Below are 12,906 nucleotides of genomic sequence, written 5' to 3'. Positions count from 1 at the left end.
AAAACGCTGCTCACTGAATAACGAAATAAACGAGACAAAGTTTTTTTTTATTAAATTATGCCATGTCATTCTTCATTCAATATCTGGGACTAAACTTTGAATAATTATACAATCTTACCACTGGTTTCACGCGTAGAGGTGTCCCTTTTGCGAATGAGTGGTCATATATTGTCTTGGATAATCCGTTTGTGAAATGTCGGATATTTTCAAAAATAGCTGTGCGTAATACCACACCTGTTGCTTATGGCGTTGTCGTTGTTCTTTGTCCAATTTGGCTTGATTGACAGTTAATTTATTCAGTAGGTGAGATTATAAGCTTTCTAACGATGTATAACATATCTGATTTTGCGTTTGGAATAGCGTTTTATAGGTCAGCGCAACTAAAACTTTTCTTATCTGCCAATGTCTTAATGAATAAAACGGTAGTCTACTTCGTGCGCACCACGCAATTCGCGAGTTGATATAACGTCTTTTTTCCGTTTTTTCTCAATGTCGTATTTATTATTTGAAATGTGCATTCTTGTGTTATTACTCTATCTGTCTCTGTGGCGCTCTGAAATGTGCATTCTCTGCTAAACTGAGCAATGGATTGGAATATGTGTCTGACGTAGTGTTGCACGGTATACCAAAACTTCAGCACTTTCTCGGCACTTAAAAAAAAAGAAAAGAAAAAAATAAACGGTTCGGTATTAGAATATTCCGAGGTTCGGTAGTTTTGAGTCAAATGTAAAAGCCAGGGAAAATTGTCTCCCGCATTACTGGTTGAGAGGATGAAAAGTGTAATTTGTCAGAATCTTCGCTAGAAGGCAGTAGCAACTAAGGTTGGCAAGTGAGGTGACCTGCGCTTGTGAATTCACTTCCCTGATACAGCGCAAGCTTTGACTCAGTTCACTTCAGTAGCAATAGCTGTTCCAATTTGGAAATATTTTATTATAGATAGATGCTTTTTTGTTATTAAAATATGCTGTTTTTAAATCTATTTAAAGGTGAAAGACCTGTTTTAAAGAGTATTTACTTTACAACTGTTTAATTTTTGAAATATATTTAACATATTTTTCTATTGTTCAGTGTTGTAACACTATAGGCCTATGCATATTAATATGTTGAAGAGACTTCAACTTACAGGTTGTTAATGAACCAGGTTGTTAATAAACCATGAATTTGAAAATGAGGTCAACCCTTGTGGACATTACGTTTCTGACATATTAAGGTAATTTCAGTATCGTTAGGTACCGAGTATTTTATCAGTATCGAGTATCGTGATACTAAACCTGGTATCGGTATCAAAGTCAAAATTTCGGTATCGTGACAACACTAGTGTGACGCTTTTTTTAGTTGCGGCGCAGAAACACTGCAGCTGTACATACACGCTCGGCCATCTAAGTGTTACGACATGCCATCTAAATGTTACGACATAGTCAAGGCCTTGACGGTGTTAGGATATTTTTGCCCTTATTCGTGGAGTCAAATGCAGGACGATGAAGAACACGCTGACAAAGTTTCCTCAGAGGATTTGTGGTTTAATTCAATGCGCAAGGGAGAGACAGACCCAGCACACTCGGGCGCTGCGCTGAGAGAATCTCTGCCCATCACACTGTGTGGTGTCTAGATATACAGTTTTCCTTCATACACATCAAAAGGTTGAGTTAAGTGGCGGACCGGAGACAAATGGTCTTGTCCCTTCCTGTGGACCCTCGCAGCCATTTAGCATAGGAATGTGACCTCCTTGCCGCAGACACTAGAGGTGTTATACGGAGACACACTACAGAGGTGCTAGACATACAGGCATACAAACTACAGACACAGTGATGGCAGAGAGGGAAACACAATACACTACATACAGCCTAATATATATATAGTAATACATGTACCTAAAACAGGGAACCTATCAGTCCCCCATTTTGTATTTGGGAATATGGTGCTAAATGCCATATTCCCCATAACCTATTCAGGCCTTTACCCCCAGTGAGCAAGCACATGGCAACAGTGGCAAGGAAAAACTCCCCTAGAGTAAAGGGGAGAAACCTTGGGAGGAACCAAGGCTCAGCAGGGGGGACCCATCCTCCTCGGGTTGGCCTGTGTACAGTTCTGGTGAGAGAATCAATTTCTCACAATTTAAAGATTGTCCAGAAGTTTTCCTGGGTTTTTCAAACCCCACAATTGACAGTTTACAACTCTCCATATGTCCTTGTTGCATTGGAAAGATCCCCATCCAGTTTGATTAAAAGTATGGTCCCAAGTCCAGATGTATCCACTCGCGTTGGTGCACATTTGAGAACTGCGGATCCGCATATCTTTCTGCCTTAAGGTGTGTTAACACAAACCGGCTTCCCAGTACTTTGTGGGGAAGAAGGATTGAGCTGCGCTTCATGTTGTGTTGGACTCGTGTACTTTCTCAGACGAGTCAGGTGAATCCATGTTGGTATTCCGGTCAAGCGGGCAGCTGATGGGGTGGTGAGTAACACAGTATGTTGTCCAGTCCAGTGAGGGCCGAATGTCTTTTTCTGGAAGGACTTCACCAGGACTTGGTCTCCGGGTTGGACTGCGGGGCTCTCCTCCAGGTCTGTCACTGGATCCGGTTTTGTCCGTGGGTCCTGTGGTACACACTGAGACAAAAGCTTACAATATTCCAGCAACCTATCTCCCATCACATGCAATTCTCCTCCTGCAATACACAAATCCCCGGGAGTCCTCATGGGTCTACCTGTTAGCATTTCAAAAGGAGAGAGTGATTCAGGATTAGTGGGGCCTGCTCTTAGGGAAAGAAGGACAGCCGGTAAGTGTGAAACCCAGTCTTCTCCAGTGCCTGCAAACAACTGTTTGGTTAGTTTGTTTTTTAAGCTGCGGTTCGCACGTTCCACCAGACCGGAGCTTTGGGGATGAAAAGGGCAGTGAAACTTTTGTTTAATCCCCAGTGCTCGGCATACTGTTTTAATGATTTTTCCTGTAAAGTGAGTACCTTGATCACTGTCAATAGCACATGGCAAACCCCATCTTGGAATTATTTCGGTTAATAGCACTTTGGCTACGTCAGTTGCTGTGTTGTGCGCTGTTGGAAATGCTTCTACCCATTTAGTAAAATGATCAATGAGCACCAGCACATATTTCTTTCCCCTACATCCTGGTAGAGGACCGATGAAATCAATTTGCAATTGGGCAAACGGTTGTTCTGGTCTGGGCTGTTGTCTCATTCTCACTTCGATGGTTGGTCCGGGGTTGCATCGAGAGCATGTGATACACCTGCGGACATAGTCATTGATGTTAGTGTTTAATTTTGGATGCCACCATGTTTGCTTCATCCGATGTTGCATGCGCCATGCTCCATCAGGTCCTAAGGAGTGATATAAGCTAACCATAGTACTCATCAAAACAGCTGGTAGGATCACTGTGTTGTTTGGACCCCTCCATATGTTGTCTTCATCTGCCCACCTATTCCCATTTGAGTGTAGGTCTGTACCTTTTGTGTGAGCTTTAATTTTAATTACTGCCACTTTGGTAGTTCAGTGGCTTTATGCAATTTCCCCCATTTTGTATTGGTGATCCTGCACTGGTGGTAAATCCCCTGTTAGCCCACAAGTTCAGGTAATCATGTACTACTTTGGTAGTTCAGTGGCTTTATGCAATTTCCCCCATTTTGTATTGGTGATCCTGCACTGGTGGTAAATCCCCTGTTAGCCCACAAGTTCAGGTAATCATGTACTACTCCAAATGCATAACGTGAGTCAGTGTATATGTTTACATTGTTCCCTCCCATTACTGTACACGCTTCTGCCAAAGCCCATAATTCCGCAACTTGTGCTGACTGATTCACCAGTCTACCATGTTTCACTAACTGTCCGTTTTGTGTTTTGTGTTTTGTGTTTTTTTCCATCTATATAAAAAGATGAACCATCAACATATAGGCCAAATGCGCCCTGAATGGCGATTTCTTTCACGGTTATCAAAATTACCTTCCCCTTCTACACAACAGTGATGAGGTTGTCCCTCATCAGGATTTGGGAATAGGGTAGCTGGGTTCAAAGTAGTTATATGTTTTAAATGTACTGATGGCATCCGAAGACGTGTTTCCCATCGAGTCCATCGAGCCACGTGTACTGCTGTCAACCTTTTTCTTGACAAAATAGACAGAACAGAATGAGGGACTACAACATCAATTTCCTGTGTGCTAATTAACGGCAACGCTTGATTTAAGGCAATGGAGGCAGCTTCAACAGCTTGTAAACATTCCGGCATCGCTTTTACAACCACATCTAATTTAGAGGAGAAATATGCAACCGGCCTTTGTCTGTCCCCATGCTTTTGTGTAAGCACCGCCGCCATGTGTCCTGTATTTACATGAGTATATAGTGTGAAAGGCACAAGTGGGTTGGGGAGCGAAGTGCGAAGTTTTTTTGTTTTAAAATGGAAAAAGCCGTCTCACACTCAAACGACCATTCTATCCCGTCATGTGGACCCCCCGCTCCCTTTAAGAGGTCGTTTATCGGTTGAACAATTGTTGAGTAGTTGGGTATATGGGTCCGACAATAATTAAAAATACCAAGTATTTTGCGTAGCGCTCGTACTGTAGTAGGTCGCCGCCACTCTGTTATGGCTTCAATTCGGTTTGTGGTCATTCTCTTACACCCCTGTGAAACCATATACCCTAGATAAACGACTTCTGTTTGTGCGATCTGTGCTTTGCGTGGGTTACACTTCACACCATGTTTTGCCAGATGTTTTAAAATAACATCTAAGTCTCTGCAATGCGTGTCCGTATTTTGTACGAAATTAATAAATCATCGACATATTGGCACACACATGATTTAATTTCAGGGAGGCTATTAATTACATCAGCTAACACACATTGCTGCATATTTACCTTTCTCTTTATTGTTTTTCTGTTGGGACCACCATACGTTCAGTGCCTTCTCTGAAATTACACCGGAGTCATTTTTGCTAGGGAATGGGGGATTAGTTCTCATTGCTTTCCATATCTTTTAACCATAGCTTTAATGCCGCTGCCATTAGATCCCCGCATAAAACTTCTTTCTCCGTCATCATTCCCGTAGTTGGTAGCCCTTCAGAATTACGCAGATTAGCTATTATGAGCCGTTAACTACACGAAAGGAAAATATGCGCTTTTACTCTTATATTATATGGGTTATATATACTATATTGTGTACACATATAACAAACATATCACGTAGGCCTAACACAACAATACGTTATTCTGTAGACATGACAACACTGATGGAGCTCCGAACAAAACAACATTGAGTGCACTTTCTCGCATTCACTCGCATTGGTAAACAACCAAGGTTCTCTTCTTGCACACACTTTGGCACGCAGCCCAGTTTTTTCACAATTTGCAGTGTTACTCCGAAACACTTAGGCTACTAACAGCAATCAGCAACACCAAAACTTGTCCAACAAATTATTACACAGACGCTCCCTCGTCTGATGTGCTCTGACCCAAAACGACACACACAGGAAATATCACACGTTACTGTTAAGGAAGGTGGACGCTACTTCGCCCGTGAGCCCGACGTGGCTCGAAACGTGTCCTTCTGCCAAATACCGACACACGTTACTGTTTTAAGGAAGGTGGACGCTACTTCGCCCGTGAGCCTGACGTGGCTCGAAACGTGTCCTTCTGCCAAATACCGACACACGTTACTGTTTTAAGGAAGGTGGACGCTACTTCGCCCGTGAGCCCGACGTGGCTCGAAACGTGTCCTTCTGCCAAATACCGACACACGTTACTGTTTTAAGGAAGGTGGACGCTACTTCGCCCGTGAGCCCGACGTGGCTCGAAACGTGTCCTTTTGCCAAATACCGACACACGTTACTGTTTTAAGGAAGGTGGACGCTACTTCGCCCGTGAGCCCGACGTGGCTCGAAATGTGTCCTTCTGCCAAATACCGACACACGTTACTGTTTTAAGGAAGGTGGACGCTACTTCGCCCGTGAGCCCGACGTGGCTCGAAACGTGTCCTTCTGTCAAATACCGACACACGTTACTACCGACGCGTTTCTCAGCGTCGAGGACCCGACGTGGTCCGGAACGTTACGTGACTTCACCCAGCACGCAGACGTTACTAAGGAAAGTGGACGCTACTTCGCCCGTGAGCCCGACGTGGCTCGAAACGTGTCCTTCTGTCAAATACCGACACACGTTACTACCGACGCGTTTCTCAGCGTCGAGGACCCGACGTGGTCCGGAACGCTGCCGTGCTCTACTTCAGCACGCAGACGTTACTGAACAGATTGACGCTCCCGCGTACTCTGTTAATACTGCTAGCACTACCACATTAAAATGACGTCAACATTAAAAGACAAACTCATTATCAGTTGTTACATCAAAGTCCCGTCCACGTAACTATTTCTTAAAATACAGAACAGGAGTCACTTCCAAATTGCACCAAGGAAAATCAACGCCTAATGAAGGTGGTAAGTTGTGTTTAATAAAAGATACTCACCTTCTTGTTGATTCTCGTTGTTTCAAGTGGAAGATATTTCCTGTCCCTTCGTGGTTGCCAAAACTGTTAGGATATTTTTGCCCTTATTCGTGGAGTCAAATGCAGGACGATGAAGAACACGCTGACAAAGTTTCCTCAGAGGATTTGTGGTTTAATTCAATGCGCAAGGGAGAGACAGACCCAGCACACTCGGGCGCTGCGCTGAGAGAATCTCTGCCCATCACACTGTGTGGTGTCTAGATATACAGTTTTCCTTCATACACATCAAAAGGTTGAGTTAAGTGGCGGACCGGAGACAAATGGTCTTGTCCCTTCCTGTGGACCCTCGCAGCCATTTAGCATAGGAATGTGACCTCCTTGCCGCAGACACTAGAGGTGTTATACGGAGACACACTACAGAGGTGCTAGACATACAGGCATACAAACTACAGACACAGTGATGGCAGAAAGGGAAACACAATACACTACATACAGCCTAATATATATATAGTAATACATGTACCTAAAACAGGGAACCTATCAACGGGAAGCTGTCAGGACACATCCATGGCGACGTAACTAAGTCATCCGACAGCGTCTCTTAGCTCAAAATTGGCCATAAGTCATCAATATATCATACGATCATCATGATATTCAGTAGATATGTTGGGTGAAGGCATATGATCGTGAGGACAAAGCCTTTTTAAAATCGCTCCATAGGGGGCGCGATGCTGCCACTGCTTGGACCCCTTCCAACGCCGCTTGCGGCTTTAATTATTATTATTATTTTTCTCCGCTAAAAGTGTCTGAGGCTCAGCACCCATAAGTCCTGGCGCAACCAAATTTGGCAGGTGGGTTCCTATGGCCCCCCACTACTCAGGCACTAAAAAGCACGTAAGTCAGCCAGATGGTGGCGCTATAACAAAGGGTAACGCGTAAAAGCCCATAACGCCCACACCATAAGTTAGATGAACAAGAAACTTCATCGACCTATGCATCTGAACGTGCTCTACAACTTTGCCATTGGCCCCACCTATGTCCGCCATATTGTTTGCCTGCCATTTAGACTTTTTAGTTGGGGCGTGGCAGTTTTCTCCGCAAAAATGTCTGAGGCTCAGCAACCATAAGTTGTAGACCAACCAAATTTGGTAGGTGGGTTCCTATGGCACCCCACTACCCAGGCACTAAAAATCACCTATGTCGGCCAGATGGTGGCGCAATAACAAAGGATCATAGTTCAAAAGGTCATAACTCCCACACCGTAAGTCAGATCAACACAAAACTTCATCGACTGATGCATCTGAATGTGCTCTACAACTTTCCTATTGGGAGCACCTATGTCCGCCATATGGTTTGCACACCATTTGGACTTTTTCATTAGGTGGGGTGCGGAAAAGCTGGAGCTCCAAATCCAAACGATTACGACATCGAGTAAACTTCTTTACGGCAAGCGACAACCATGGCGACGCAAGTAATCCGACATCTTAGGTCTAGTTTTTATCAGTGAAAAGACGGTCTGACAGTGCCACCTAGCGTGCATGCTAGGATAGGCTACCCAAAGTTTTTCAGTAAAACCTTTCTGAGAGGACGAATAATTACTTTTCTTTGGTATGGATCCATTTGAAGACAGTATCGGGTGAGTTCGTTAAGTCTTTAAATCTGTCATTATGGTGAGAAAAAGCTAAACCATTTTATTGGTAGTTTTTGAGTTTCTGCGCAAACGCGCGAAAACATGCTGGTATAATAAAACAATGACGGTAATACATACATAGTCCGCTTCGTTCCGTTGCTACCATAACATAACAGACTACCTTGTGTCTACAGCTGCAGTTTCTTGCTGCAATTTCTAACATTGAATATTCACAAAAGACGCAATTTATACTGTACTCTGCCAATGTCTACATAAATAATACGCTACGGTAAAGCTTAGAGAGGATGAATCGTTACTTTTCTTTGACATGGATCCATTTGATGACAATAACAGGTGAGTTCGTTTACTCTTTAAATCCGTCATTATGCTGAGAAACAGCTAAACCATTTTATTTATGGGTTCTGAGTTTCTGTGCACACGCGCGAAAACACGCTGGTATAATGAAATAATAACGGTATCCTAATACATATATAGTCCGCTTCGTTCCGTTGCTACCATAACATAACGACCTAGAGCTGCAGTTTCTCGCTGCAGTTACTAATATTGAATATAAACAAAAGACGCAATTTATGCTGTAGTCTGTCAATGTCTAGATAAATAATACGGTCCGTTTGAAGACAATATCGGGTAAGTTCGTTTAGTCTGTAAATCCGTCATTATGCTGAGAGAAATCGTATTCTCAATTTAATCTCTAAATTGACTGTAAGCTTAGGGTTGTAACTATGTAGTTGTTTCGTAGGTGACTTAACTCGTCTTAACTATTGCTTGTATTTGTGCATGGACTGCGTTGTTGCTGTTCTTGTCTGTGTTAGTGTTAATCAGTGTAACCTACAGGGTTTAAGTTGCACAATGCGGTTGTTCCCTGCACTTAGAACGGTAGGCTACTGCCCTCTAGGGTTTTCGACACACTTGTTCCTGGTTATGGTTACACATTTTGTTGTACATCGCTCTGGATAAGAGCGTCTGCCAAATGCCTGTAATGTAATGCAATATTCCGTAGCAACAAGATGAACCCGACATTAGCCCTAAAATATGCCACTACAGCAGTGAAAACGCTGCTAACTGAATGACGAAATAAGCGAGACTAACTTTTTTTTAAAAATTACCACGTCATTCTACAGTCAATATCTGGGACTACACATTGAATAAATATACAATCTTACCATTGGTTTTACGCGTATTTATTATTTGCAATTTGTATTTATGTGTCATTATTCTATCTGTCTCTCTGAGGCGCTCTGAAATGTGCATTCTCTACTAAGCTGAGCAATGGATTGGAATATGTGTCTGACGTACTGTTGCACGGTATACCGAAACTTCAGCACTTTCTCGGAACTTAAAAAAATGAACATAAAAATAAACGTTTCGCTATTAGAATTTTCCGACGTTCGGTAGTTTTGTGTAAAAGCCAGGGAAACGTGTCTCCCGCATTGCTGATTTAGACGATGGAAAGTGTAATTTGTCAGAATCTTCACTATATGGCAGTAGCAACTAAGGTGTTATTAAATATGATATGAAATAGTTATGTGGTCTTCATTTGGTTTTGGGTGTTTGACAAACTGGAGCTAGCAAGCCTTTTCAAGCTAGCATTGTTGGCGCCTCTTTTGCAAGCTATTTTTGCGCTCATTTGAAAGCATTTAGCTAAACATTATTTCCATTAGAAATCCAAAAACCTTTTTCCCACAAATCCTGCAGCATTATTACTCCATACCTGGTGTAATCGTGGTCTTAAAAAAATTTAATAAATAAATAAATCGGCTTTGGCTTTGCGCCAGTGCATTGTGTAATCCATATTAATCAAGAGTATTTCTCTGTATTTAAACAAATACTGACTTAAATTGATTTTGTTTTGCAGAGTTCTCTACATTTGGCGCAACAGCTCAAATGGAAACTACAGCAGAAGATCAGAATAAAGGTAGTTATGGATATTATATGGAAACAGCTCTTTGTTCATTGACTGTTTGTCATTGTCAAAACACAATTACGATTTTATCCTGCTGCGTGTGTTACTCAATGTATTTTTCTTACTTGGTCCAATTTAATATCCTTTCAGCTCCCACACATGGTCTTATGACTGTTGCCCCAGTGAAGAACCCGAGGTCCAGCCTTCCCCACTCAAGACATGCCTGAGACAAGAGTGACTGTATTCCAAGTTCCATTATTCCACGTTGAACAATGCATGGGAGGCCTGTGAATTTGGGCAGTGTGATTTGGAATTGTATAGTACGTAATAAGACTCTATTGAGCTCTTATAACCTTATTAAATAGCTAACATGGACAGCATTTTTGAAAATTAAGTAACATGAAAAAATGAATGTGACATGTCTTTAGGGGTGATTACAAGCCCTTAAAAAGTCCTACATTGTCTTAAATTTATTTTTGTTCATGAAATTGTCTAATACATCATGACAGTTGAATATATCATGGTGTATTTATCTGTGGTTACAATGTGTTTGTATTTCAATGGTAAAAGCCCACAATGTGTCCTTTTCTTGGACCAGAATAAACATTTGGACAAATGTCAATGTTGTCGTTTTAGATAACTGTAAAAATGTCAATTAGCTGAGAGTACAACTTGCCTGTGCTTACTTGTGTGGCAAACTGTCTTAAATGTTATTCTAAGAAGCATTTAAAATGTCTAAAAAGCCTTAAATTTAACTTGCTAATGCCTGCAGACATCCTACTTTAATATGTGGGGGATCGTAACTTAAATGTAGTTCACTGCTTGAAAAAGACAAAAATACTCAAGACTGTTATAATGTTGAAATAATTGGTCTATGGTTATTACTGTCCTGAAACTACAACAATGCAAGACAATGCATATTTTATTGACAAGGAGTTTTGGGTGTTTTAAATTTAGTTCTTGTGCACTTCAATCTGTTGACATATCAATACATTTATCAGAAAAATACTAGGGAGGACGTAGTCATGATATTCTGTCAATATGCTGCAGTTGATGCTTATGATGGTGGTGGAAATGATTATGGTGATGAGGAGGTACTGCATATTATACTAGCACATATGCTTTGGGGGACCTGCTATAGACATTACACTAGTGCAAGTCACCCTTTTTATGTTGTTTTTGTATCTAGTTTTGTATGTTTGTCTCATCTTCTGTACCATAATTATGCTTGCTTCAGCACATATTGCGTACCTAGAAATGTAACTTGAACCTGATCTCAGTGGTATTCTATACAATGACAATAAAGGCTTTCTATTCCATTTGGGCTTGATATGTGTACATTTTGTATTGCTGCACTGAGTATTTTTTTTTTTTTTTGAAGATATGAATTACAGAAGCAATGGCATTTCATTGGTAGGATAGAATGGAGAACAAAATTACAACACCATGATATACCTTTTTTAATACACAAACTCTAAATGGATCGTCAGGGTTTAATAAGCAAGTGACCAATCAGCAACGTTGTGGAAAGGTAATCACGTAATAACGCTAGTCTTACGTTTTTACGTTAATACTACGTAAATTGATACGTAACGCGGACGTCAGGAGACCAATAGAGGACGTTAATAGTACGTCGCCACAACCACATTTTGTTAGTAGGGCAATAGCCAGCATCATTACATGACATTACATTAGATTCAACTTTATTGTCATTGCACCAAGCACAAGTACTGGGAGAACAAAATGCAGTTAGCATGTCACCTGAAGTGCAAAAGAAGCAGTAAAGTCCAATGCAGCGTATGTACATATGTTATATATATATATAGCCTATATAGAATATGAAAGGTATTGTGGCGATTTCGCGAGGAAGCAGAGACGGAGACTGGCTTGGCTGTTTTCGAATCGCTTCCGGGGAGCTTCGCTTTATTTGTGACATCTCCTCAAAACGGTAATTTGTAGACTGAACATCATAGCTGGGCGAAGCCTGCTTTTGTCAAACCCCGTTTGCCGTGATTGGCTGCCCCGGCGCAACGGGACTAACCAATCACACAGCCTTAACGGCACATCACACAAAGGTCGGATTTACATACAGCGGGAAACAGCAGCACGAGACACGCAAAACAGAGACAGGCAGGGAATACAACAACAGTATTGGCTAATTGACTAATGACAGAAACATGACGGTGAAAATCATAAACCCGAGGGCTGCTAGCGCTACGGAAGCGATTCCTAGCAGGCTACACACATTCAAAATAACGAGTATTTACACGATCGCGGAGCGGGACAAGTTAACCGCTAACAAGCTAACAATTATTTAGTTACACACAGGCAAGATCGCTACACAGCCCCCACCTAAAGGGTCGCTAGTCCCCGACGACCCACAATTTCTATGCGATTTACCTCGTAGTCGATTAAATAATTCGGTAGCCGTCGCTTCCGAGTAGGTCGGCCCGCGGTGGGCTGTGCCATTTCCTCTGCTGCCGGTGGTGTAGAGGGGACAGGGCTGCTACCTTGTCCGCCAGCTGCGTTTTCGGTGGCGAGTGGTTGGTAAGGTGCGAGTCGGTCTTGGTGGAGCACCACCAGGCGCCCTCGATTTGGCATGCGCAGGCGATACGTCACCTCACTCAGCCGCTCCAAGATCTCGCCAGGCCCACGCCAATGTGACTGCAGCTTAGGAGACAGGCCCTTCTTGCGCACTGGGCAGTGGACCCACACTTTATCACCTGGCTTGAAGGCCTGCCCCTTGCAGTGCTGATCGTAGGCGCGCTTCTGCCGCAGTCCCGCAGTGTCCTGGGCCTGGCGAGAGAAGTCGTGTGCCACCCGCAGTCGTTCCAGCAGCTGGCGGAAGTAGCAGGCCTCTGTACGGGCTGGTTCCCTGCTTTCAGGCGGGGCCCCGAACACCAAATCCACGGGCG

The 12,906-nt window shown here is 42.7% G+C and overlaps 2 long non-coding RNA genes across 2 annotated transcripts; one reads left to right on the top strand and one right to left on the bottom strand.

The window, feature by feature from the left end:
* Window positions 1-1,499: 1,499 nt before the first annotated feature.
* On the bottom strand, window positions 1,500-7,268 carry LOC135259559 (uncharacterized). Its single transcript, XR_010331322.1, has 2 exons — window positions 3,964-7,268; window positions 1,500-3,121 (listed from the first exon to the last, which is right to left on the bottom strand). It is a non-coding gene; the product is annotated as an uncharacterized LOC135259559 (long non-coding RNA).
* Window positions 7,269-9,385: 2,117 nt separating this feature from the next.
* LOC135259557 (uncharacterized) lies at window positions 9,386-11,310 on the top strand. Its single transcript, XR_010331320.1, has 2 exons — window positions 9,386-10,003; window positions 10,142-11,310. It is a non-coding gene; the product is annotated as an uncharacterized LOC135259557 (long non-coding RNA).
* Window positions 11,311-12,906: the final 1,596 nt, after the last annotated feature.

This window comes from Anguilla rostrata, chromosome 7 (assembly GCF_018555375.3).
Source record: "Anguilla rostrata isolate EN2019 chromosome 7, ASM1855537v3, whole genome shotgun sequence".
Taxonomy (NCBI): Eukaryota; Metazoa; Chordata; class Actinopteri; order Anguilliformes; family Anguillidae; genus Anguilla; species Anguilla rostrata.
The sequence above is the reverse complement of the archived record's forward strand: the minus strand, read 5'-3'. Positions and strand labels throughout refer to the sequence as shown.